Here is a 23,792-nt window from a genome sequence, read left to right on the forward strand (position 1 = left end):
GATCGTGACCTGGCTGAAGTCGGACGCTTAACCGACTGCGCCACCCAGGCGCCCCGACTTCTGCCCATTTTTAATTGGATTATTAATTTTAAGGTGTTGAGTTTTAGAAGTTCTTTATATATTTTGGATACTAACCCTTGCAAATATCTTCTCCCATTCTCTAGACTGCCTTTTAGTTTTGTTGACTGTTTCCTTTGCTGTGCAGAAGCTTTTTATTTTGATGACGTCCCAATAGTTTAGTTTTGCTTTTGTTTCCCTTGCCTCAGGAGACAAGAAATAAGTTGCTCTGGCTGAGGTCAAAAAGGTTACTACTTCTGTTCTCTAGGATTTTGATGGTTTCTTGTCTCACATTTCGGGCTTTCATCCATTTTGAATTCATTTTTGTGTTGGTATAATAAAGTGGTCCAGGTTCATTCTTCTGCATGTTGTTGTCCAGACTTATCAGTACCATATGTTGAAGAGACTTTTTTTTTCCTATTGGGTATTCTTTGCTGCTTTGTCAAAGATTAATTGACCATACAGTTGTGGGCACCTTTCTGGGTTTTCTATTCTGTTCTATTGATCTTTGTGTCTATTTTTGTGCAGTACCATACTGTTTTTTTAATCACCTATACCTTTGTAATATAACTTGAAGTCCAGAATTGTGATGCTTCCAGCTTTGCTTTGCTTTTCCAAGGTTGTTTTGGATATTTGGGTACTTTTTTAGTTTCATACAGATTTTAGAATTGTTTGTTCTAGCTCTGTGAAAAATTCTGGTGGTATTTTGATTGGGATTAAGTGTGTAGATTGCTTTGGGTAATACAGACATTTTAACAATATTTGTTCTTCCAGTCCATGAGCATGGAATGTTCCATTTCTTTGTGTCATCTTCAATTTTTTTCATCACAGCTTTATAGTTTTCAGGGTACAGATCTTTTAACTCTTGTTAGGTTTATTCCTAGGTATCTGATGGCTTTTGGTGCAATTGTAAATGGGATTTATTCCTTAATTTCTCTTTCTGCTGCTTCATTATTGGTGTATAGAAATGCAAGTGATTTCTGTACATTGATTTTGTATCCTGCAACTTTACTTAATTCATGTAACAGTTCTAGCAATTTTTCGGTGGAATCTTTCAGGTTTTAATATAGGGTATCATGTCCTCTGCAAACAGTGAAAATTTTACTTCTTCTTTGCCAGTCTGGATGCCTTTTATTTCTTTCTGTTTAGACTTCCACTACTGTGTTAAATGACACTGGTGAAGGTGGACACCCTTGTCTTTTTCCTGATCATAGAACAAAAGGTTTTAGTTTTTCCTACTGAGGATATTAGCTTTTCATAAATGGCCTTTATTATATTGAGGCATGTTCTCTCTAAACCTACTTTGTTGAGGGTTTTATCATGAATGGATGTTGTAGTTATCAAATACTTTTTCTGCATCTATTGAAAGGATCATATGGGTCTTATCCTTTCTTTTATTAATATGATATATCACATTAAGTGACTTGTGAATATTGAACCACTCTTGTAACTCAGGAATAAATCCCACTTGATCATGGTGAATGATTTTTTAATGTATTGTTGAATTTTGCTTGCTGGTATTTTATTGAGAAGTTTTGCATCCATGTTCATTAGGGATATTGGCCTGTAGTTCTCTTTTTTAGTAGAGTCTTTATCTGGTTTGGGTATCAGGGTAATTCTGACCTCATAGAATTAATTTGGATGTTTCCCTTCCTTTTCCATTCTTTGGGATAGTGTGAGGAAAATAGGTATTAATCTGTTAATATTTGGTAGAATTCACCTTTAAAGCCATCTGCCCCTGTACTTTTGTTTGTTGGGAGTTTTGTGATTACTGATTCAATTTCTTTGCTGGTTATCAGTCTGTTCAAGTTTTCTATTTCTTCCTGTTTCAGTTTTGGTAGTTTATATGTTTCTAGGGGCATATCCATTTCTTCTTGGTTGTTTAATTTGTTGCCATATAGTTTTTCATAATATTCTCTTATACTGTTTGTATTTCTGTGGTGTTGGTTGTTATTTGTCCTCTCTAGTTTATGATTTTATTTATTTGGGTCCATTCTCTTTTCTTTTTAATAAGACTGGCCAGAGGTTTTATCAATTTTATTAATTTTTTCAAAGAATCAGCTCCTGGTTTCATTGATTTGTTCTATTATTTTTGTTTTGTTTTGCATTTCAGTCTCAATATCACTTATTTCTGCTCTAATCCTCATTATTTCCTTTTTTCTGCTGGCTTTATTCTTTTTTGTCCCTTTTCTAGCTCCTTTAGGTGTGAGTTTGGATTGTGTATTTGAGATTTTTCTTGATTCATAAGGTAGGCGTGTATTGCTGTATTCTTTACTCTTAGGACCACTTTTGCTGCATCCCAAAAGTTTTGGATCACTGTGTTCTCATTTTCATTTGTTTCCATATATTTTATTTCTTTTTTGATTTTCTGGTTGACCTATTCATTGTTTAGTAGCATGTTGCTTAACCTCCATGTATTTGTGGTCTTTCCAATATTTTTCTTATGGTTGACTCTCAAGTTTCATAGTGTTATGGTCAGAAAAGATGCATGGTACAATCTCAGTCTTTTTGTATTTGTGCATCCTAATTTGTGACCTAATGTGTGATCTCTTCTGTAGAATGTCCCACGTGCACTTGAAAAGAATGTATATTCTAAGGTGCCTGGCTGGCTCAATCAGTTAAGTGTCTGACTCTTGATTTTGGCTCAGGTCATGATCTCATGGTTCAAGGGATCAAATCCTGCATTGGGCTCCATGCTGACAGCACAGAGCCTGATTGGGATTCTGTCTCTCCCTATCTCTCTCTCTCTCTACCTCTCCCCCATCTCAAATAAATAAAATATAAAAATAAAGTAATAATAATAAAAAAAGAATGGGTGTTTTACTGTTTGGGGATGGAATGTTCTGAATATATGTGTTAAGTCCATTGAGTCCAGTGTGTCATTCAAAGCCATTGCTTCCTTATTGATTTTCTGTTTAGATGATCTGCCCATTGATGTAAGTTGGATGTTAAAGCCCCCTACTATAACTGTATTATTATCAATGAGTTCCTTTATGTCTGTTGTTGATTGTTTTATATATGTGAGTGCTTTCATGTAATATTTACAATTGTTAGATCTTCTTGTTGGATAGACCCCTTTATTATGATATAGTGTTCTTCTTTATCTCTTGTTGCAGTTTTTGTTTTAAATTCTAGTTTGTCTAGTATAATATTGCTATCTGGCTTTCTTTTGACATCCATTTGCATGATACATGTTTCTTCATTCCCTCACTCTTTATCTGAAAGTGTCTTTAGGTCTAAAGTGAGTCTCTTATAGGCAGCATATAGATGGGTCTTATTTGTTTTTTTGTTTTGTTTTGTTTTCATCCATTCTGATACCCTACGTCTTTTGATTGTAGCATTTAGGCCATTTACATTCAGAGTAATTGTTGATAAATGTGTATTTATTGCCATTTTATTCCTTGTTTTGTTGTTGTTTCTGGAGATTTTCTCTGATTCTTTCTTGTCTTTGTCACTTTTGGCCTTTCCTTCACTCAAAGAGTCCCTTTTAATATTCTTGCATGGCTGGTTTAGTGGTCACAAAGTTCTCTACTTTAATTTCTGATAAGAACACTTAGGTTTTGTACATTTTGCTTAGGACAAGTCCATATTTTATTATTAGATTATCTGTTGCTATCTTTCAAGCTACTAGTGTTTTTAGTACTAGAAATTTCGAGTTGCAGTTTTTGGAAATTATCATGTAAGCTGTTTAACTCTTAGTTGGTATTTGTAGGAAGCTTTAATTTCTTGGGCTAGGAAAACCAGAGTTGTTTTAACCAAGGATACACAGAGGTTTAGGTATCAGCATTAACTCCCTAAGGTCCATTTAGTAGGTGTGTAATGAGTTCCACAAACTGAGATGAACCTCTTTAATGATAGGGCAGCAGAGAAGCAGCACTCTAGAATGCCGTCATGAATGACTTTGTGCTCCTAGCTAGCTTGAGATGAATTTCGCCATGGAACTACTCACATGTTTTAAAATTGGAGACCCATTGAAGGGCCATGGCCATGCAAACAACAGTTCAATGCTATAGTCGGGGAAATGGCAAACATTTTGTTGTTGGGATTGCTAAGAAAGACTTTGTGTAGATGATACAACCTGAGAACAACTTCAAGGAATGTTAGCAAGGAGACCTTTACATAATCACCCATGGTATCTTCCCTTTCTTCTACAAGATCCAGCAGGTAGTTCTGCATTTAATAAAATAAATCCTGAGAAACCTCAAGACAGTTATAGAATAAAATATTTACTTGTTATATATAACCTCCACCTTTATTAATTTTAACAGCCTTTATATGAATGGATAAAGAAGATGTGATATATGTATACAATGAAGTATTGCTCAGCAATCAAAAAGAATGAAATCTTGCCTTTTGCAACTATGTGGTTGGAACTAGAGTGTATTATGCTAAATGAAATTAGTCAGAGAAAGACAAATATCATATGACTTTACTCATATGAGGAATTTAAGATACAAAACAGATGAACGTAAGAGAAAGTAAGCAAAAATATTATAAAAACATGGAGGGGGACAAAACATAAGAGACTCTTAAATGCAGAGAACAAACAGCGTTGCAGGTAGAGGGATGGGCTAAATGATAAGGGGCATTAAGAAGGACACTTGTTGGGATAAGCACTGGGTGTTATAGACAGAGGATGAATCACTGGAATCTACTCCTGAAATCATTATTGCACTATATGCTAACTAACTTGGATGTAAATTTAAAAAAAAAAAGGCTTTATCAAATTTACCCTCAGATAATCAAAGCTATGACAGGTGAACCTTAGCTATATTCTTAACTCAAATCTTGAGTAAAAGCTCATTTTGTCTTCCCAATCCAAATTAGAAACACTCTGAGTCTTGTTATGATCTACCTTACCTCTCTTCTGTAATCTAGTCCCTCATATTAGATACTATAAGTCATCATCTTCAGGAGAAAGTTATACTGATTATAGCCCATGTCCTTAACTGTCTTTCTTAGCTGCTAAATGACACATGAATTTAAGGAAAGTGTACTTGTCCTTCCATGTAACTGAGATTGGGATCTTAAGTAAAATGAATTTTTTTTAAGTGAAAGGAGTTTAAAGAAGGAGGCTGAGTTTACTGGCTTTATACTTTGCTATTTGATATATCTATCCTTACCTTGAAAATAAATAACGTTAAACATTCAGTTCCTGTCCTCTATCATTTTCAAGTGTATTCCTGCTTCCCTGCCTCCACTCTTAATATTTCCTGTACCCTTCCTAGTCTTTTCTTGGCTTCTTGAATATTCTTTGTATTTTGAGACTCATATCAAGTACCAAATCCTCTTTAAATATCCCACACCATTTTGTCCTGCACTAGTTTCCACATGTTGATCATCCCTAAACACTTCTATACCCTGGGCCATTATGCTATCATTCTAACTTATATACGCTGAGGTCTCTAATTCTTCTCTGCTAGGTAAAAATTATCTTTGAAATCACATGAGCTCCTTCACTTCAAAGAAATATATGTTAGGTGTTTTATTTATTTGTTTTATTTCATGGTACTTCATTCAGAAAAGGATATGTAGTATTCAGATACATAGAATCTTGTAGCTTTGGGGCTAGAATTGGCTAAAAAGTTATACACCCCAATACATATATTTATTTATATATTATATGCCTGCATGCTACACTAATATTTTGTGTGCATTATAAAACATGCAAAAAGATTGAAATCTTATTAATGATATTCAGTATAAATGGAAGTTCTAATATTTTATTCCCAAACATGTTTACATCACCCTGAGCACTGACTTTAGAAATCACTGATTTACAACAGGTCTTTTCAAAACATGCTCTGATGAACTTAGAGGTTTCTACAGAGATGCCTTGGAAGCTATTGCAGTGTGTAAAAGGGAACTGAAGGGAGGTCTCTGATGTTTTCCACCTGTTACCCACATCGCTTCAATCAAGTAACTTTATTATTTACTTTTTTCCATACTAGGGATTTATAAAATATTGTTTTATTGCAAAATCATGTGTTTTAAAATCATGATGTGGATAATTATTTCATTTAAAAATGAATAACACGGTGGGCGCCTGAGTGGCTCAGTCGGTTAAGTGTCCGACTTCAGCTCAGGTCACGATCTCACGGTCCGTGAGTTCGAGCCCCGCGTCGGGCTCTGGGCTGATGGCTCGGAGCCTGGAGCCTGTTTCCGATTCTGTGTCTCCCTCTCTCTCTGCCCCTCCCCCGTTCATGCTCTGTCTCTCTCTGTCTCAAAAATAAATAAAACGTTAAAAAAAATGTTTAAAAATGAATAACACGGACATAGAAGGATTTATCAAGGTGACACCAATTAAAGCTTAATAAACTCTTGTTTTTTTTTTTTGCAGTAGAGCCTATCATATTCCATTTATGCTGGAAATATTTTCTAAGGCCTCTTATGTATCAACACAGAGACTCCTGATCTGTTGAATTTTGCACTGTTGTCTCTTTCACTAGACTTAAGGAAAAATGGTAAGGGTTACATACTGTGTTTAGAAACTTACTTTGGAATTTCAAAGTAGATTAATGGGGGGGGGGAAGTAACTTATATTCAAGGAATGATTTGCCAAACAAAATATGTGACCCAGAAATCTTTTTTTTTTTTAATTTTTTTTTTCAACGTTTATTTATTTTTGGGACAGAGAGAGACAGAGCATGAACGGGGGAGGGGCAGAGAGAGAGAGGGAGACACAGAATCCGAAACAGGCTCCAGGCTCCGAGCCATCAGCCCAGAGCCCGACGTGGGGCTCGAACCCACGGACCGCGAGATCGTGACCTGGCTGAAGTCGGACGCTTAACCGACTGCGCCACCCAGGCGCCCCATGTGACCCAGAAAACTTAATGAAAGATTCAACAAATCTGAATATAAGAGAATTTAAAATATCAACACAAAAAAACATTATAAACAAAGTCAAAAAAATAAGCAAGGGTTAGAACGTTTTGAACAAAGATTTATTCATAACAGGTAAAGGCCTCCTACTTTAACATGTAAAGGTCTCCTGTAAATTAATGCAAATATGAAAATCGGGCCGACAAAGAGGCAAAGGAGATGAATTATCATTTCACAGAAGAATAAAGACAATTAGTATATAATGTATTGACATAATCAAATGCAATTTAAATAAAAATATACATTGTTCACTCAAATGGATACAATTTAAAATATTATGATTTAGAAAAGTATTGGAACACTAGCATAGACATCAGCATACTCCTACACTAATATTGAAATTATAACTTGAGAGAACTTTAAGAAGATAATTTGTGTCAGTCAAAAATTAAAGTACTCATATTCTTTTACCCAATACTTTTACTTCTACTAATGTACCTGCAGAAAACTACACATTTGCACAAAGTTATTATTAAGCACTCTATCAGTGAAAAACTGGGGAAATGTGCACATACAGAGAAATAAATGAATATATTACAATGCATCAATTTTATGGACTATTATAACAATTAAAATAAATAACATGTCTTCATGTTCTAAAAAATGAAGAAAAATAATTATCCAGTGAATAAAATCAACACACAATAATTCATGTGGTAGGATCTCACTCATATACTCCTCTACAATGAAACATAAAAATAATACAAGATTTCACTTTTGTGAATAAGAATGTGTCTGTGTGGGTATGAGCACATGCACCACAGTTTAGTGACAGTGACCTGTGGAGTGGGAAGGGGAATGCTTTGGTTGATTTCTGGAGTATTCAGAATGATTTGATAGTTATCTAGTTGTGTTCAAGGGATGAGACTAGCCTGGGATCCCTCCTACTACATCACCATCCTGGCTCCCTGAACCATGGAATGCTTTGTAACAAAGAGAAACTCTCGCTTTTTATTCCATTTTTTTTTCTTTTTGTTTGCACAGTTACAAAAAGCTGCTTTCTTTCTGTAATGTAAACATCTAATATACACTCAAGTATACACATACAAATCCATATTCTGTGTTGCACACACACATAAATATATGAACACAAAAACATAATCTTACACCTAAAGATCAAGTAAAGTGTAAAGATAATAAAATGATAGTAAAGTGTATAGATAATAAAATGGTTGGTTTGGAGTAAAAAACCAATTATCAACTTCCAGTATTCATAATTGTAGTCGTGGAATAAAAGGTCTTTGAAACTTGCCTTCCCTTGACAAAATCTTCCCTGACCCATCAATTCTTCATGGCATACACAGTCACACAAATGGTTGCGAAAGAGAGGTGGAAATGAAATGAAATGAGTACTTGTTATGCATCAAACAATATGCCAAATATTTTACCATTGGAATCTCATTTAATTTTCATCCATCCTAATGACGCAACTTACTAGTTTAATTTTTAGATGAGACATTTGAGACTCAATAGACGAAGTAACTTGCTCATGGTTACCAGCAAGTAAATCCTGAAACCAGAATTCTAAATGAGTCTTATTCTAAAACCAGCCTCATTAGTCAAGGTCTCAGCAGGAATGGCACGATTGAATTGGATAATTCTGAGGAAGAGTTTAGAGAAGAGCACATTTAGAAAAATGGACATGATCGAGGAAGCCACAAAGCATAGTGCCTTTGCAAGGACTGGCACTCCCTAAACCTGAAAGGCCAGAGAACAGGACTGGTGATGGGAATCTAGAAGACAGAGTGTCTTCAGAGAGGCTATTAATGGGACCTGTGACCTTCCCTTTAAGGGATTACCTCTCTCAGGAAATTCTAATCACCTGGAGAAATACCATGTCAATGTGTTCAGAGATTCCTTTTGCAATCGGGTCTGACTTGCCAGAGCCTTATTTTAGGACATCTCAATGAATGAGGAATAAAAGGTCTCAAGTTACCATTCTAGGTTCCATAGCTTATTGGCAAGTGTTACTCTGTGAAGGTTTCATTCCTTCGTACAAGATATGGCAGTATTCTTTTGAAACCATTTCCTTTTATGAATCTCCATAGTGATCTTGTGAATGGTGTGGCCTATTCACCAGAACCATCCAGTAATTGGATAAGCCCAGAATTTGTTCTGTCTCTTGCTTGTTTCTGCTGCTTGACTGAAAACCATTCACTGTTCATTAGGATCTATTCAGGAGGGGAAGCCCAGAAGAGAGATAATTAGAAACTCAATGACTGATTTGACTCTTATTATGAGCAAATACACAGGAACTTAAGAAAAGGAACCTAAAAAAGTAGAAAAATAAATTATTTAAAATTGCTATGGCACCATATGAACAAAAAGTAAATTGAGTATTGGGATACGTAGAGGCCATTCGTGGGGGGTAAGAATCCTACACTGGAAGACAGAGTTTATGAGATAAGACAATGCTTTGTTTAATGAGAGATTATGTAATTGAAATGACGGTGACTTATATTTAAAATTTGTGTGCATAAATGGAAAATGAAGGGAATGAATTTGAGGTTCTACTTTGGGTAAATAAAGGAAAAGTAAAGTACAGAAGTCTGAAGTTTGAAAAAAAAAACATTTTGAGAAAATCTTTGAAAAATCAAGCATTGGGGTGGCTGGAAGGCTCAGTCAGTTAAGTGTCTGACGTCGGCCCAGGTCATGACCTCGGGGTTCATGAGTTCAAGCCCTGTGTGCGGCTCTGTGCTGACATCTCAGATCCTGGAGCCTGCTTCAGATTCTGTGTCTCCCTCTCTCTCTGCCCCTCTCCTGCTCACACTCTGTCTCTCTCTCTCTCTCTCAAAAATAAATACACATTAAAAAAAAATCAAGCATCAAACCACTTGTGATTAGGGAGGGTAACTTCTCATTACTATCAATTTCAAATAATTCAAAAAGAGATCGTAACAATACACCAGAAGGACAATGGTATTTTGTAAGAGTAACATTATCTAAACACATAACTAACATAAAAACTAAGAAAATGTTCTCTCCTTTGAATTCTAAAACTGTACCTGAATCGGTTAACTTGCAAAATGGTTTTCAACTACATATAAATAGACTATACTATATCTAACTACAGTATTAAATACTCCCCACAATGGTTTTAATTTTTTGTAGTAAATGTACCTGAAATCTAATATGTTTATTTATGCTTTGAAAAACTTTCTGAGTTCTTCTGTAGATGTGGTATGCTCTGTTTGAGTGGCAAGGCAAGCAGTCCTATCCTTTCTTTGAGGAGGGGTGGGCAGAAATTTAGCACAAGGCTGGACATCAGAATGTGCTTTCATGCTATCGGATAAGAGATAGCAAGCGCAATATTGTGATGACCTTGTCCATGGCATCACCAACCCCAAAGGCAGAATAATAGAGAGTTGTACTTATATACTAGAATAGAGTCTCCTACTTATTAGCAACATGATTGCAAGCAAGTCACTTAAGGTCTTTGATTCTAGTTTTTGCATCTGCAAAAAAAAATGGAATAATAGCACTTCCCAGGGCTACGGCATATGGCCACACAGGCTGTGCCTTGCGCAACACCAAAGGAGGCCACCAGGCAGCCCAGGCACTCTTAGGTTCCAGACAATGCACTAGGTGTTAAATATATTAGCTCATTTAATCCTCCTACCAGCCTACAAAGTAAGGATTACTATTAATTCCAGCTCACAGTTGAGGAAACTGAGGCAGAAAGAGGCTGATGTTAAATAACTTTTTGTATTTGGTCTGAAGAATCATCAGTCAATGACAGAAGGTATTTTGCCATTTATCGTAAGTAAATTTCAAAAACAGAAGAAAATGCAACGCCAAGTTTAATATTTTGATGGTATGGATGCTACTCAAATTGGAAGTCGTTCTACCTGTGCATATGGCATTATTCTGCTTAGCTATTTTGATGCAGGAAAATCTCTATTAACTTCTGTTTTTCTCACTCAGAGGATTAACTATGTCATCTATAAATGACATTGGCAGCTAGATATTCATAACACACTATATCCTTTGTAGTTGGAAAGGTAAGGGCACTCTATTTTACCATTCCAAGCAGTATAACTCAATGCTTTCTAATAGTCAGTTATATTTATCCTTCAACCTATATATATTCCATTTTACTTGGTTTTTTACTCATTCAATTAAACATTATACAAACCGATATATTGTGAGTGTGGCAAAAAAAAATGGAATTGTTTTCCTATAAACAGGTTACATGTTTTGTTAACACTTGTGATGGTTAATTTTTTTATGACACCTTGACTGGAGTAAGGGATGCCCAGCTACCTGGAAAAGCATTATTTCTGAATGTGTCTGTGAGGATGTCTCTAGAAAAGATCAGCATTTGAATCATAGATTGAATAAAAATGATTGCTGTCACCAATGTGGGTGGGCATAAGTCAATTACTTGAGGTTATGAGTAGAATGAAAAGGCAGAGAAAGGGTGAATTTGCTCTCACTGCTTAAACTGGGACATCCAGTTCTCCTGCCCTCACACATTGATTCTCTGGCCTGTGGAGTGGGACTGAACTACACTACCAGCTTTGCTTGTTCTCTAGTTTGCCAATGGCAGATTGTGAGACTTAGTCTCCATAATTGTGTGGACCAATGCCTATAATATATGACATATATAATATATATATATAGCCTGTTATATGTATGTATTATATATCTATGTCCAAATCTATGATGTATATCTATATTTCTATCTGTATCTGTCTATCTCCTATTGGTTCTGTTTCTCTGGAGAACCCTGTCTCTGGAGAACATCTGAAAAGTTGATTTAAAAAGATATGGTGTTGGGCGCCTGGGTGGCGCAGTCGGTTAAGCGTCCGACTTCAGCCAGGTCACGATCTCGCGGTCCGTGAGTTCGAGCCCCGCGTCAGGCTCTGGGCTGATGGCTCGGAGCCTGGAGCCTGTTTCTGATTCTGTGTCTCCCTCTCTCTCTGCCCCTCCCCCGTTCATGCTCTGTCTCTCTCTGTCCCAAAAATAAATAAACGTTGAAAAAAAAATTAAAAAAAAAATAAATAAAATAAAAAGATATGGTGTTGAATCTAGTGTGAATGAGCCAAATAGAAAAATCTAAAGAAAGGGGCCTGGGGTGGCTCAGTCAGTTGAGTGTCTGACTTTGGCTTAGGTCATGATTTCATGCCTTGGGAGTTCGAGCCCCGGGTCAGGCTCTGTGCTGACAGCTCAGAGCCTGGAGCCTGCTTTGGATTCTGTGTCTCCCTCTCTCTCTCTGCCCCTTCCCCTGCTTACACTCCATCTCCCTCTCTTTCTCTCTCTCTCTCAAAAATAAATAAAATCATTTTAAAAAATTAAAAAAAAGAAAAATCTGATGAAGGACTCGATCAGTATATCTACAGTCCAAGAAAAGAACAGCTAGTATGTTTTGTGTTTAAGCATAATGTTTATGCTTCTCATTTTATAAGTTCTGTCTTTAACAACAAAAAATGAGGCTTAAATGTCATAAAAGATTGTAGGATATTTCTGCATATACTTAGTTATTATGATCTGCCAACCCAAAGCACTGATCCTGGGGTTGTTTTTCAAAATTTATATAGCAGAATTCATAATCCAATATCTAAACACTTAGTGCATTTCCAGAAGACTCTTGCAAAAGCTATAGATGTCTCTGTCTCTGTCTCTATCTTCAGGGATGTAGCCATTACTAAGAAATGTTTTGTGATGGATTTTTGAGATTTGCCTTGTGAATCATATTTAAAGACACAAAAAAATGCATTTTATTATGTTATGAAGGTTCTGTTTGGGATCTTAAAGATGTGTACAAACCTGGAAACTCCTCTTCCCCAGATTCTCCAAATCTGATTAATTAGAGTATTTCCAAACACGAGATCACCATTAAGTGATGCCACAGGCTCTGCAGAAAATTCCAAGAGGGAGTTACTAAAATTGTGTTTGCAGTGAAAAGTCTTTTTTTCATGTAAAACCTATCAAAATAAATAATTTGCTGGCACAGTACTTATTTTCTATACTTGCTTAACATAAAGATGCATTCTTTTATATTTCTTCTTTAAATTTTTTTAAATGTTTATTTATTTTTGAGAGAGAGAGAGAGAGAGAGTGAGCAAGGGAGGGATAGAGAGAGAGGGAGACACAGAATCCAAAGCAGGCTCCAGGCTCTGAGCTGTCAGCACAGAGCCAACACGGGGTTCAAACCCACGAGCTGTGAAATCATGACCTGAGCCGAAGTCGGACACCCAACCGACTGAGCCACCCAGGCGCCCCTCTTTTATATTACTTCTTTTTCAAGTAATTCTTTTATTGTTGTTAATGCATTCAAACTAACTCTCATTCTCTTTCTCTCTCTATCTGTATATATAGATATAGATATATTTGAAATGAACATTGGGATTTCCTCGTAAAGATGGCTTCAGGTTTGAGGACATTAACTCCATTGTGGCCAGTTGTAGTCCCAGCCATATGTGGGGCTTTTGCTGATAAATATGGAAGAAATTCTACTGTCTTCACATCCTAGCTAATTCTACTTACCCTTTAAAGTATTAGTTTAATGTCCTAATGCTGTTTTGACCATGCTGCCACATGTTGCCATGCTAAGTACATAGAAATCACATGTGCTTAATTGTCTAGAATAGTACCTATTTCACCCTTTTTAATAAAATTAGCCCAATATATGAGCACGTGTGATTAACATTTTCATCTTTGGAAAGCTTCATTACATAAATAAATTAAACATAAGAAGAGGTTTCTTAGATTCCATAGCCTTATCTTTCTGTTTGTTTGTTTCAGGAAAATACTGCAAGATCTATAGCATGTACCCAAATCTGGCCTCTTATGATTCAGGCTTGGTTTTGGTTCTAACCAATGAAACCCAATTCTGGCTTAAGCAGAAATATGTATTAAAAGAATGTTAGGTAGCTCATTTATGTACATCATGTCCACACCTGAGCACCAGCTACCACCCCTGGACTCTTAATTCCATCATTGTTGCCAGACTTGAAATACAACCAATGCTGCAATAACAACTTTGTAATTTTTCTCTAATTTTTGCATCCTTTTTCTAGTTTCAGTAGTGCAGGCAGAGAGATTCGATTAGCAATGCCTACGCAATTTATCTGCTTCCAATTATTGGGGGCGGGGGGAGAGATGAACTGGGAATAGCTCATCTAACTCCCTTCGACCTTATATCCCACCAGAATTTTTTCAATGGGAGATTCCTCCCAAGTAAAGAGATTTCAATGTTAAAATCATGAAAAATAGTCAGTAGCTAGACCCCATCTGGCTACTGGTACACTAGGTCTAGGATTGAAGACCCATCAGTATATCTTGGAAACTATGAAATTAAATAGTCCTGGGTTCAAATCTGTCTCTTACAATTTGTATGCTCATAAGTAAATAATACATTCCTCTCTTTTCACAGTTTCCAGTGCAAGTCTGTTATGCATCCCTGCACATCCTTCTAAATGTACCAAACTGCACAAGAAGTGACCATTCCTGACACTGAGCAGTTTATCCAGCTAGCAGTTAAATAGGTTAAGGTGACCAGAGAGCATAACTCTTGTGCAAATGCTCATTTTCCATAGGAGAAGGACTGGTTTCTGCTCACTAAAATGTAGCTGAGACCTCAGCTCTGTGCTCCTTAGCTTTTTTAAAGGTCTGGGGTTTGTGACTTTAAAAACAGATGGCTCAACTGGGGCGCCTGGGTGGTTCAGTCAGTTAGGCACCTGACCTCGGCCCAGGTCATGATCCTGTGCTTCATGGGTTCAAGCCCTGCGTCAGGCTCTATGCTGACAGCTCGGAGCCTGGAACCTGCTTCAGATTCTGTGTCTCACTCTCTCTCTCTGCCCCTCCCCTGCTTGCACTCTGTCTCCCCTAAATAAATAAATAAATAAATAAATAAATAAATAAAAGCAGATGGCTCAAGAGACCATAGTCATGGGATTAATGACCACACTGCAGAGTCAGAAACTAGTTGTGACCTGAGAATCAGGGAGCAATCTGAAAGCTGGAAATAACAGAATTTTCTGTAATCTGAATCAAGAAATGTCCTTGTGTGAAGTTTTAAAAAGGGGAGAGAGTGAAAGGAGAAAGAGAAGAAGGAGAAGGATGTAAAAAAAAGAAGGAAGAAGGAGGAGGGGCAGGAGAAGAAGAACTTCTCTTCATCACACATAATTTTACCAAACCCATTAAAATTAATTATGCCAGTGTGTAGAATGACTATGTGAATGAATGCATACAGTAGTTTATGTATTAATAGGTAAGTAACATTAGAAATGAGATCTTATGTTAGTCATAACTGTTTCATAAAATGAAGGTCCTTTGAGGTAGATACTGAGGGAAATACTTTTGGAGGTTTTCTATAAGAAATAGGGCCTCCAAACGCATTGAAAAGGCTACAAAAAATTGTTAGCAAATGAGTTCACTGTTAAACTTAGAGACTACTTTGACCAAGTTAAGGATAATATGCATACACCCAGAGCATTTAGATACTAAAGAAAACTTCTGCTTTCTTTGGGAATAAGTGTTGATGATACTTTTTTTTTTAGACGGAGCAAGCAAGAGAGAGACAGAGAGAGCATGAGTGGGGGAGAGGGGCAGAAGGGAGAGAAAGAGAGAAGCTTAAGCAGGCTTCATACTCAGCACAGAGCCCAACGCAGGGCTCGATATGGAGCTTGATCCCATGATCCTGGGATCAGGACCTGAGCCAAAATCAAGAATCAGACACTCAACCCACTGCTCCACCCAGGCACCCCAGAACATACCCTTAAATTCAAAAATTACAACGTGCCTATGAGTAGATGGAAATAAATTCTCAGTTAAGGACTATGGAAATTTAACAAGAAGAGATTAGCGTTTATTGTTTGATTGAGTCCTTGATCAGAACCACTGGAGACAAATCTTCACAGTCTTAATAGAGACAGATTATAATTATCTGTTTATGCATTTGTGATTTGGCAGTAGAATAGGGAGGATTTCCCACATAGACCTTTACTAATGATAATCTTCTGAAGGAATAGTTCACTGTATGTTATCTAATTAATCTGCACTATGCCCTGAGAAGTTAAATTTAGATAAGATTCTCATTTTAGACTGAGAAATTGAAGTACAGAAAATAATTAATGACCTTATGTCATGAATTAGAGCTCAAAGAAAATACAGGTTTTCAAAGTCCCTTTCCAGAGCTGGCCTCAGTCAAAGAAAGATAAGCAATTACCTATTCCTGAGATATGTGAATCATTGGGAAAGCCTTCAAATGTTTCCCATGGAAAATGTCAAAATGTCCATAATGCATTCTTTTGGATCAACAAAAGTCTTGATGACCAAATGAACCTACTGTAAATATCCCTCAGAGGATTAATGCTCTACTGTCTTAAAGTTTACTATTACAGTTAATAGATTTCCTATGAGCTGAAGAAATCTAGTTAAGAACATCTAGTTTGACATACTAGACAGGCAGATTGTGAAGAGCTGCCCAGTGAGACATTGGGATAACACAGGGCCGTTACCATATTAAAAAATGAGTGGAAAAGAATTAAGAGGTGGAAATCGCATATGTGAGTAATATGTATATGTATATGTATATGTATATGTATATGTATATGTATATGTAAACATAAACATATGTATATGTAAACATATATGTTTAATTATATATATTCAATTATATATATATGTATATATATGTATATATATATGATGGTTGAAGAAATTGTATCTACTACTGAGATTTTCCAAGATCAGTCCTTAATGAATACATAAAGCTTTAGAGAATAGATCCTACCAGACTGTGTGCCTTTCTCATTGCATATTATTATAGCTTAAATATGTCTTCACCCTGGACTATACATTTTTGAAGTAAAAAACTATGCATTTGTTTAACATATTAAGTTCCCACTGTTGTTCAGATATGTTGATAAAATAATGAAAACTTCAGGGTCCTTGCCTTTAAGAATCTTAAGGATTACAGAGGAGTTCTCTGTCATTTATCCTTATACTTCCCACAACTAACAGAATGATAGAAACACTCAAACAATTCTAATTCTCTCATTAAAATCTATTCACTTATTCCATTTTCTTTGGAAGCATTCCATTTAATGCTTGTCCCATTCATAAAGTAATAAAATTAATTTGAAGAAATGTTCACAGGCCATACCAAGAATTGCTTCAGTAAATACCCAACTAAAAATTAAGCAAAGTTAAATATATCTAGTTATATAAGTAGTAAATTTCTCACTAGATGCTGAATATTTAAGGCCTACCCAGTATTTATTGCACTGCAAAGTCCCAATTAATATTTTATGATTGAATAAATGGATGAAAGCAGTCCTGCTTCTACCACTAAATATGTGATTTCAAGAAAGAATATCTGTTTGAGTTTATTTTCTCATTTGTTGTAAATGCAAAAATCCTTGCCTTGCCCACCTCATATTTTTGTTCTAATTGGATGCGATAGAGAATATTTAATCTGTAAACTTGAGAAATATGAGACAATATTTTTGATAGATCATGTGTATATTCAAACACATATGGTATCGCCTGCAAAACCTTGTCACTGAAATGTCAAAGATGTTGGAAACTAGCAAAATTCACTTCATTTCTCTACCTTCATATTGCAGTTGATATGAAGTATTAGGAAACTCAAGTAGGAATGCTGAAATTCTGGGTAAGTCTTAGATATGGTGCCTGGAAAAGTTAGGGGTTCTATCTGAAAGGACCTCTGGGAAATCTGTTCAGGCCTTCCTGTCCAATACATAGCTTCTGTGGCTATATGTAGATTTCAGTTAATAAATTAAATACTATTAAAAATTCAGTTTCTTAGTAACACTAGCCACATTTCAAAAGCTTATTAGAGATAGACTACCATATGGATAGCACAGACATGGAACTTTTCCATCACAGTAAGAAGTTCTGCTAAATCATTGGTCTAGTTGCCACAGGGCTGTGCCTTGAAGTGAGAAAACAAATTAGATTTTTGTTTCTGGTATAGGTTATACATTTGGGTTCTACCTAAATTCACTTACTACAAAAGTGGAGTATGAAAAATTTAGTTCTTTAGGAAATAAACAGTATAGCTACTCTGAACTGAAGCCCTTAGAGTGCCAGAAAGCATCATGTCAATTTAGTTAATTTAATCTAACAGTACTAAAGTATAAGGAATGTAAATTTACATACTACTAAAATCTATGCTGGAGGGAATCTAGAAGAACTAAAGAAGCCAGTCCAATGTGATAAAAATATATCTGTAGCTAACCCCTGTCCTAGTCATTCCTGAGATTACATTAATTTATAAAATATAATCTGAGTATTCAGTGCAGGCATCATTGTTTTATAATAGTTTACAATAGTACTCATTTATCTCTCTGATTTCATGCTACCCATTCCTGAATAACTATTTTCTTTACGGGTTGAATGGGGAGTATATAAATAGAGTTTGGAAGAAAGAATTATTATATTTATCAAAATATCCTACAAGCCAGAGAAACATTCTCTTTTGCACCTCTCAGGAGTTTGTTTGCTTTTCATACTTGAAAGAGGGGGAGTTCTTCACTTCCCCCCGGGAGTCCCTTTAATTGTTGAACATTATAGCTCTTTTATTTTTCTGTAATCCTAAAGTGGAAAGAGATAGCACAGTCCTCCATCCAAAATCTACAGTCCTCCAGAAGAAAAGGTCATTTGGTCTTTGAGTCACCATTTCCAGTGATGTTTTTGAAATCACTCATATTCATTCATGTTTTTTGGCAGCAAAGCTTTTTCTGACACCAGACTGGCAGGTACCTTGATACCAATTCTGCCCAATGATCTATCCTCCAAGTCCCTAAGGATATACAGAGAAGGTCTTCCTCTTCCACATCACTTACTTACTTTCAGATGACTATCAAGCCCCACTGCCTCCAAGGCTCCTATTCTTTCAAGGCTAAGTATCAGTAATCCCCGCAATGATTCTTTCCTGTCCAGGTCTTCTTGTTGTTTGATATTCTCTTGTCAGTATGACGTGGGGATCATTTCTTTACCGCTGATGAACGTGAAAAGACTAAGTGCCAACCCTGAGCTATTCAGCACCTTAAATCAACATCTTCAGTCTCTTTTTCTGCCAGCCAAGAGTATATCAGGGAAACTATTAATATTAATCAGGTAATTGGTGGGCCCCTGTCTTCTGCGTAGAGACGTTAAGAAGTTTCAGTGTTGCTAAAACTATAGTTATTCTCAGGAAGCCCATTCGTGAGGGGGACATCAGAAAAAATAACAAGATGAATAAAAATGCATTTTGGATGTAACTTTGACCTTGGGTGTTGTTATGACAAGGGGGAAAAGGCAGAAGCATTGAAAGCAGTGTAAAGACACACACGTCATTCTAGTGTGTATCACAGAGGAGCAAGAGATGTAAACATCAAGGAAAAGATTGGTTAGCTGGAATTCAGGAACATGAAAAAACATATTCACAAGGAAAGAGTTCTTAAATAAATATAAAGAAAAAGCTATTCTTTGGATAAAATTATTTTTGTGACCATTTTTTTAAATTAAAATTCTCGGAGGCGCCTAGGTGGCTCAGTCGGTTAAGCATATGACTTCAGGTCAAGTCATGATCTCGCCGTTTGTGGGTTTGAGCCCTGCAATGGGCTCTGTGCTAACAGCTCAGAGCCTGGAGCCTGCTTCGGATTCTGTGTCTCCCTCTCTCTCTGCTCCTCCTCCGTTCATGCTCTGTCACTCTCTCTCTCTCAAGAATAAATATACATTGGGGCGCCTGGATGGCTCAGTCGGTTAAGCGTCCGACTTCGGCTCAGGTCATGATCTCACGGTCCGTGAGTTCGAGCCCCGTGTCGGGCTCTGTGCTGACCGCTCAGAGCCTGGAGCCTGTTTCAGATTCTGTGTCTCCCTCTCTTTCTGACCCTCCTCTGTTCATGCTCTGTCTCTCTCTGTATCAAAAATAAATAAACGTTAAAAAAAAGAATAAGCATACATTAAATTTTTTTTTAATTTTAAATTTTAGTTAACATCCAGTGCAACATTTGTTTCAGGAGTAGAATTCAGTGATTCATCACTTACATACAACCCCCAGTGCTCATCACAAGTGCCGTGCTTAGTACCCATTACCCATCTAGCCTATCTCCCACCCACTTCCCTCCATCAACCCATAGTTTGTTCTCTATCATTAAGAGTCTCTGGGACTTTGTTTCCGTTTTCTCTTCCCCCCACTTCCCATATGTTCATCTGTTTTGTTTCTTAAATTCCACATATGAGTGAAATCATATGGTATTTGTCTTTCTCTGACTGACTCATTTCGCGTAGCATAATACACTCTGCTCCATCCATGTCATTGCAAATGGCAAGATCTCATTCTTTTTGATGGCTGAATAATATTTCATTATCCATTCATCAGCCAGTGGACTCTCCATAGTTTGGCTGTTGTTGATAATGCCACTATAAACATCAGGGTGCATGTCCTTCTTCAAATTTGTATTTTTATCCCATGGGAAAAACCTAGTAGTGCAATTGCTGGATCATAGGGTAGTTCTAGTTTTAGTTTTTTAAGGAACCTCCATACTCTTCTCCAGAGTGGCTGCACCAGTTTACATTCCCACCAGCAGTGCAAGAGGGTTCCCCTTTCTCTACATCCTCACCAACACCTGTTGCTTCTTGTGTTGTTAATTTTAAACATTTTGACAAGCGTGAGGTGGTTTTGATTTGTATTTCCCTGATGATGAGTGATATTGAGCATCTTTTCATGTAAGTGTTAGTCATCTGGATGTCTTCTTTGGAAAAGTGTCTATTCATATCTTTTGCCCATTTCTTAACTGGGTTGTTTGTTTTTTGAGTGTTGAGTTTGATAAGTTCTTTATAGATTTTGGATATTAACCTTTTATCAGATATGTCATTTGCAAATATCTTCTCCCACTCCATAGGATAGGCTGCCTTTTAGTTTTGTTGATTGTTTCCTTGGCTATGCAGGAGATTTTTTATCTTGATAAAGTCCCATTTGTTCACGTTTGCTTTTGTTTCCCTTGCCTTTGTGGATGTGTCTAGTAAGAACTTGCTCTGGCCGAGGTCAAAGAGGTTGCTGCCTGTGTTCTCCTCTAGTATTTCCTGTCTTACATTTAGGTCATTCATTCATTTTGAAGTTATTTTTGTGTGTGGTGTAAGAAAGTGGTCCAGGTTCTTTATTCTTTTGCATGTGGCCATCCAGTTTTCCCAACACCATTTGCTGAAGAGATTGTCTTTTTTCCATTGGATGTTCTTTCCTACTTTGTCAAAGATTAGTTGACCACACAGTTGTGGGTCATTTCTGGGTTTTCTATTCTTTTTATTTTTTTTAATTTTTTTTTAACATTTATTTATTTTTGAGACAGAGAGAGACAGAGCATGAACGGGGGAGGGTCAGAGAGAGGGAGACACAGAATCTGAAACAGGCTCCAGGCTCTGAGCTGTCAGCACAGAGCCCGACGCAGGGCTCGAACTCACGAACTGCGAGATCATGACCTGAGCCGAAGTCGGCCGCTCAACCGACTGAGCCACCCAGGCGCCCCTGGGTTTTCTATTCTGTTCCCTTGATCTGTGTGCCTGTTTTTGTGCTGGTACCATACGGTTTTGATGACTATATCTTTGTAATATAGCTTGAAATCTGGAATCGTTATGCCTCCTGTTTTGTTTTGTTTGGTTTTCAGGATTGCTTTGGCTATTCAGGGTCTTTTCTGTTTCCATACACATTTAAGAATTGTTTGTTCTAGCTCTGCAAAGAATGCTGGTGTTATTTTGATAGGGATTGCATTGACTGCTTAGATAGCTTCAGGTAGTGTAGCCATTTTAACAATGTTTGTTCTTCTAATCCATGAGCACGGAATGCTTTTCCTTCTTTATTATCCCTTCAGTTTCTTTCAAAAGTCTTCTCTAGTTTTCAGAGTACAGAGTTTTTACCTTTTTAGTTAGGTTTATTCCTAAGTATCTTACTGTTTTTAGTGCAGTTGTAAATGGGATCAATTCCTTGATTTCTTTTTCTGCTGCTTCATTATTGGTGTATAAGTGTGCAACAGATTTCTGTACATTGATTTTATATCCCATGACTTTGCTGAATTCATGTACTAGTTCTAGCAATATTTTGGTGGAGTCTTTCAGGTTTTCTACATAGAGTATCCTGTCATCTGCAAATAGCGAAAGTTTGAATACTTCTTTGCTGATTTGTGTGCCCTGTATTTCTTTTAGTTGTCTGATTGCTGAGGCTAAGACTTCCAGTACTATGTTAAATAGTAATGGTGAGAGTGGACATCCTTGTCTTGTTCCTGACCATAGGGGAAAGACTCTCAGTTTTTCCCCATTGAGGATAATATCAGGTGTGGGTCTTTCATATATGGCCTTTATGATGTTGAGGTGTATTCCATCTATCCCTATTTTGTTGAGGGTTTTTTATCAAGAATGGATGCTGTATTTTATAAAATGCTTTTTCTGCATCTATGGACATAATCATATGGTTCTTATCCTTTCTTTTATTAATGTAGTATATCATGTTGATTGATTTGTGATTATTAAACCAGCCCTGCAGCCCAGGGAAAAAGAATCCCACTTGATCATGGTGAATAATTCTTTTAAGTACTTTTGAATTCAGTTTGCTATTACCCTGTTGAGAATTTTTGCATCTAAGTTCACCAGGGATATTGGCCTGTAATTCTCCTTTATAGAGGGGTCTTTGTCTGGTTTTGGAATCAAGGTAATGCTAGCTTCATAGAATGAGTTTGGACACTTTCCTTCCATTTCTGTTGTTTGGAACATTTTGAGAAGGATAGGTATTGACTCTTCTTTAAATGTCTGGCAGAATTCCCCTGGGAAGTCATCTGGCCCAGGACTCTTGTTTGTTGGGAGATTTTTGATGACTCACTCAATTTCCTTGCTGGTTATGGGTCTGTTAAAATTTTCTATTTCTTCCTATTTCAGTTTTGGTGGTTTGTGAGTTTCTAGGAATTTGTCCATTTCTTCAGATTGCCCAGTTGTTGGCATATAATTTTTCATATTACAGTAAAACCTTGGATTGTGAGTAACTTGTTCTGTGAGCATTCTGCAAGATGAGCAAACATTTGTAATAAATTTTAACTTGATAAACGAGCGATGTCATGCAACGCAGGCAGTATGTGACACTGAATGTCACATGGTCATAACTGAGCCAGTGGTTCTTCTCTCTCTCGCTCACTGCAGGATTGTGGGTGATTGTCTCCCATATTTGAATGCTCAGTTTCACCAAGGTGTTTGGCAGAAATCAGTGATTTTTTTTTTCAGAATGTTGGAAGGTGCCCACAACTGGCACTAGTGTATTTTTTGTCACTTTAAGGCACCTATGGACAATCCTTTGCTTTTCCATACACGAGTATGCTTAGGAATGCTTTGCTTCACTGTAGTTCAGGTTGCCTGCAGCTGTAGACCCTTTCCTCTGCTGCCTCATTGCCAGTTACATTAAATACAGTATATGACAAGAGTTGATTAATACTGTATTGTAAACATCCGTGCAAGAGTATACAATGGCCCCCATGCAGCCAAAGGTTGGAAAAAAAGACAGGGAGAAGAAGGAAATGATTACAGTGGAAGTTAAGAAGGAAATCGTTGAGAAGTATGAACACAGTATATGAGTGGCCAGATTTGCAAGATTTTATAAGAAGTTTATGTCTGCATCTCATCTGCAGAAGAGGAGGAGAAGTAGGTGGAGGAACCCCTCACTTCAAATGAGATTAGGAAGATGTGTAAAATGTGGGAAACAGTGCAAAATTTCGTAGAAATGCACCACCCAAATAAGGCTGTAGCAGTGTGAGCAATGAATCTGTTTAATGACAATGCAATGTCACATTTCTGAGGAAGCCTCAAAAGGAGGCAAAAGCAAGTGTCATTGGATAGGTTCCTTGTTAAAGTTGCACGAAAAG

The sequence above is a fragment of the Lynx rufus genome, unplaced genomic scaffold (genome assembly GCF_022079265.1).
Source record: "Lynx rufus isolate CCGP_SWC_20201006 ecotype Redwood Valley unplaced genomic scaffold, mLynRuf1.p SCAF_8, whole genome shotgun sequence".
In the NCBI taxonomy this organism is placed as follows: Eukaryota; Metazoa; Chordata; class Mammalia; order Carnivora; family Felidae; genus Lynx; species Lynx rufus.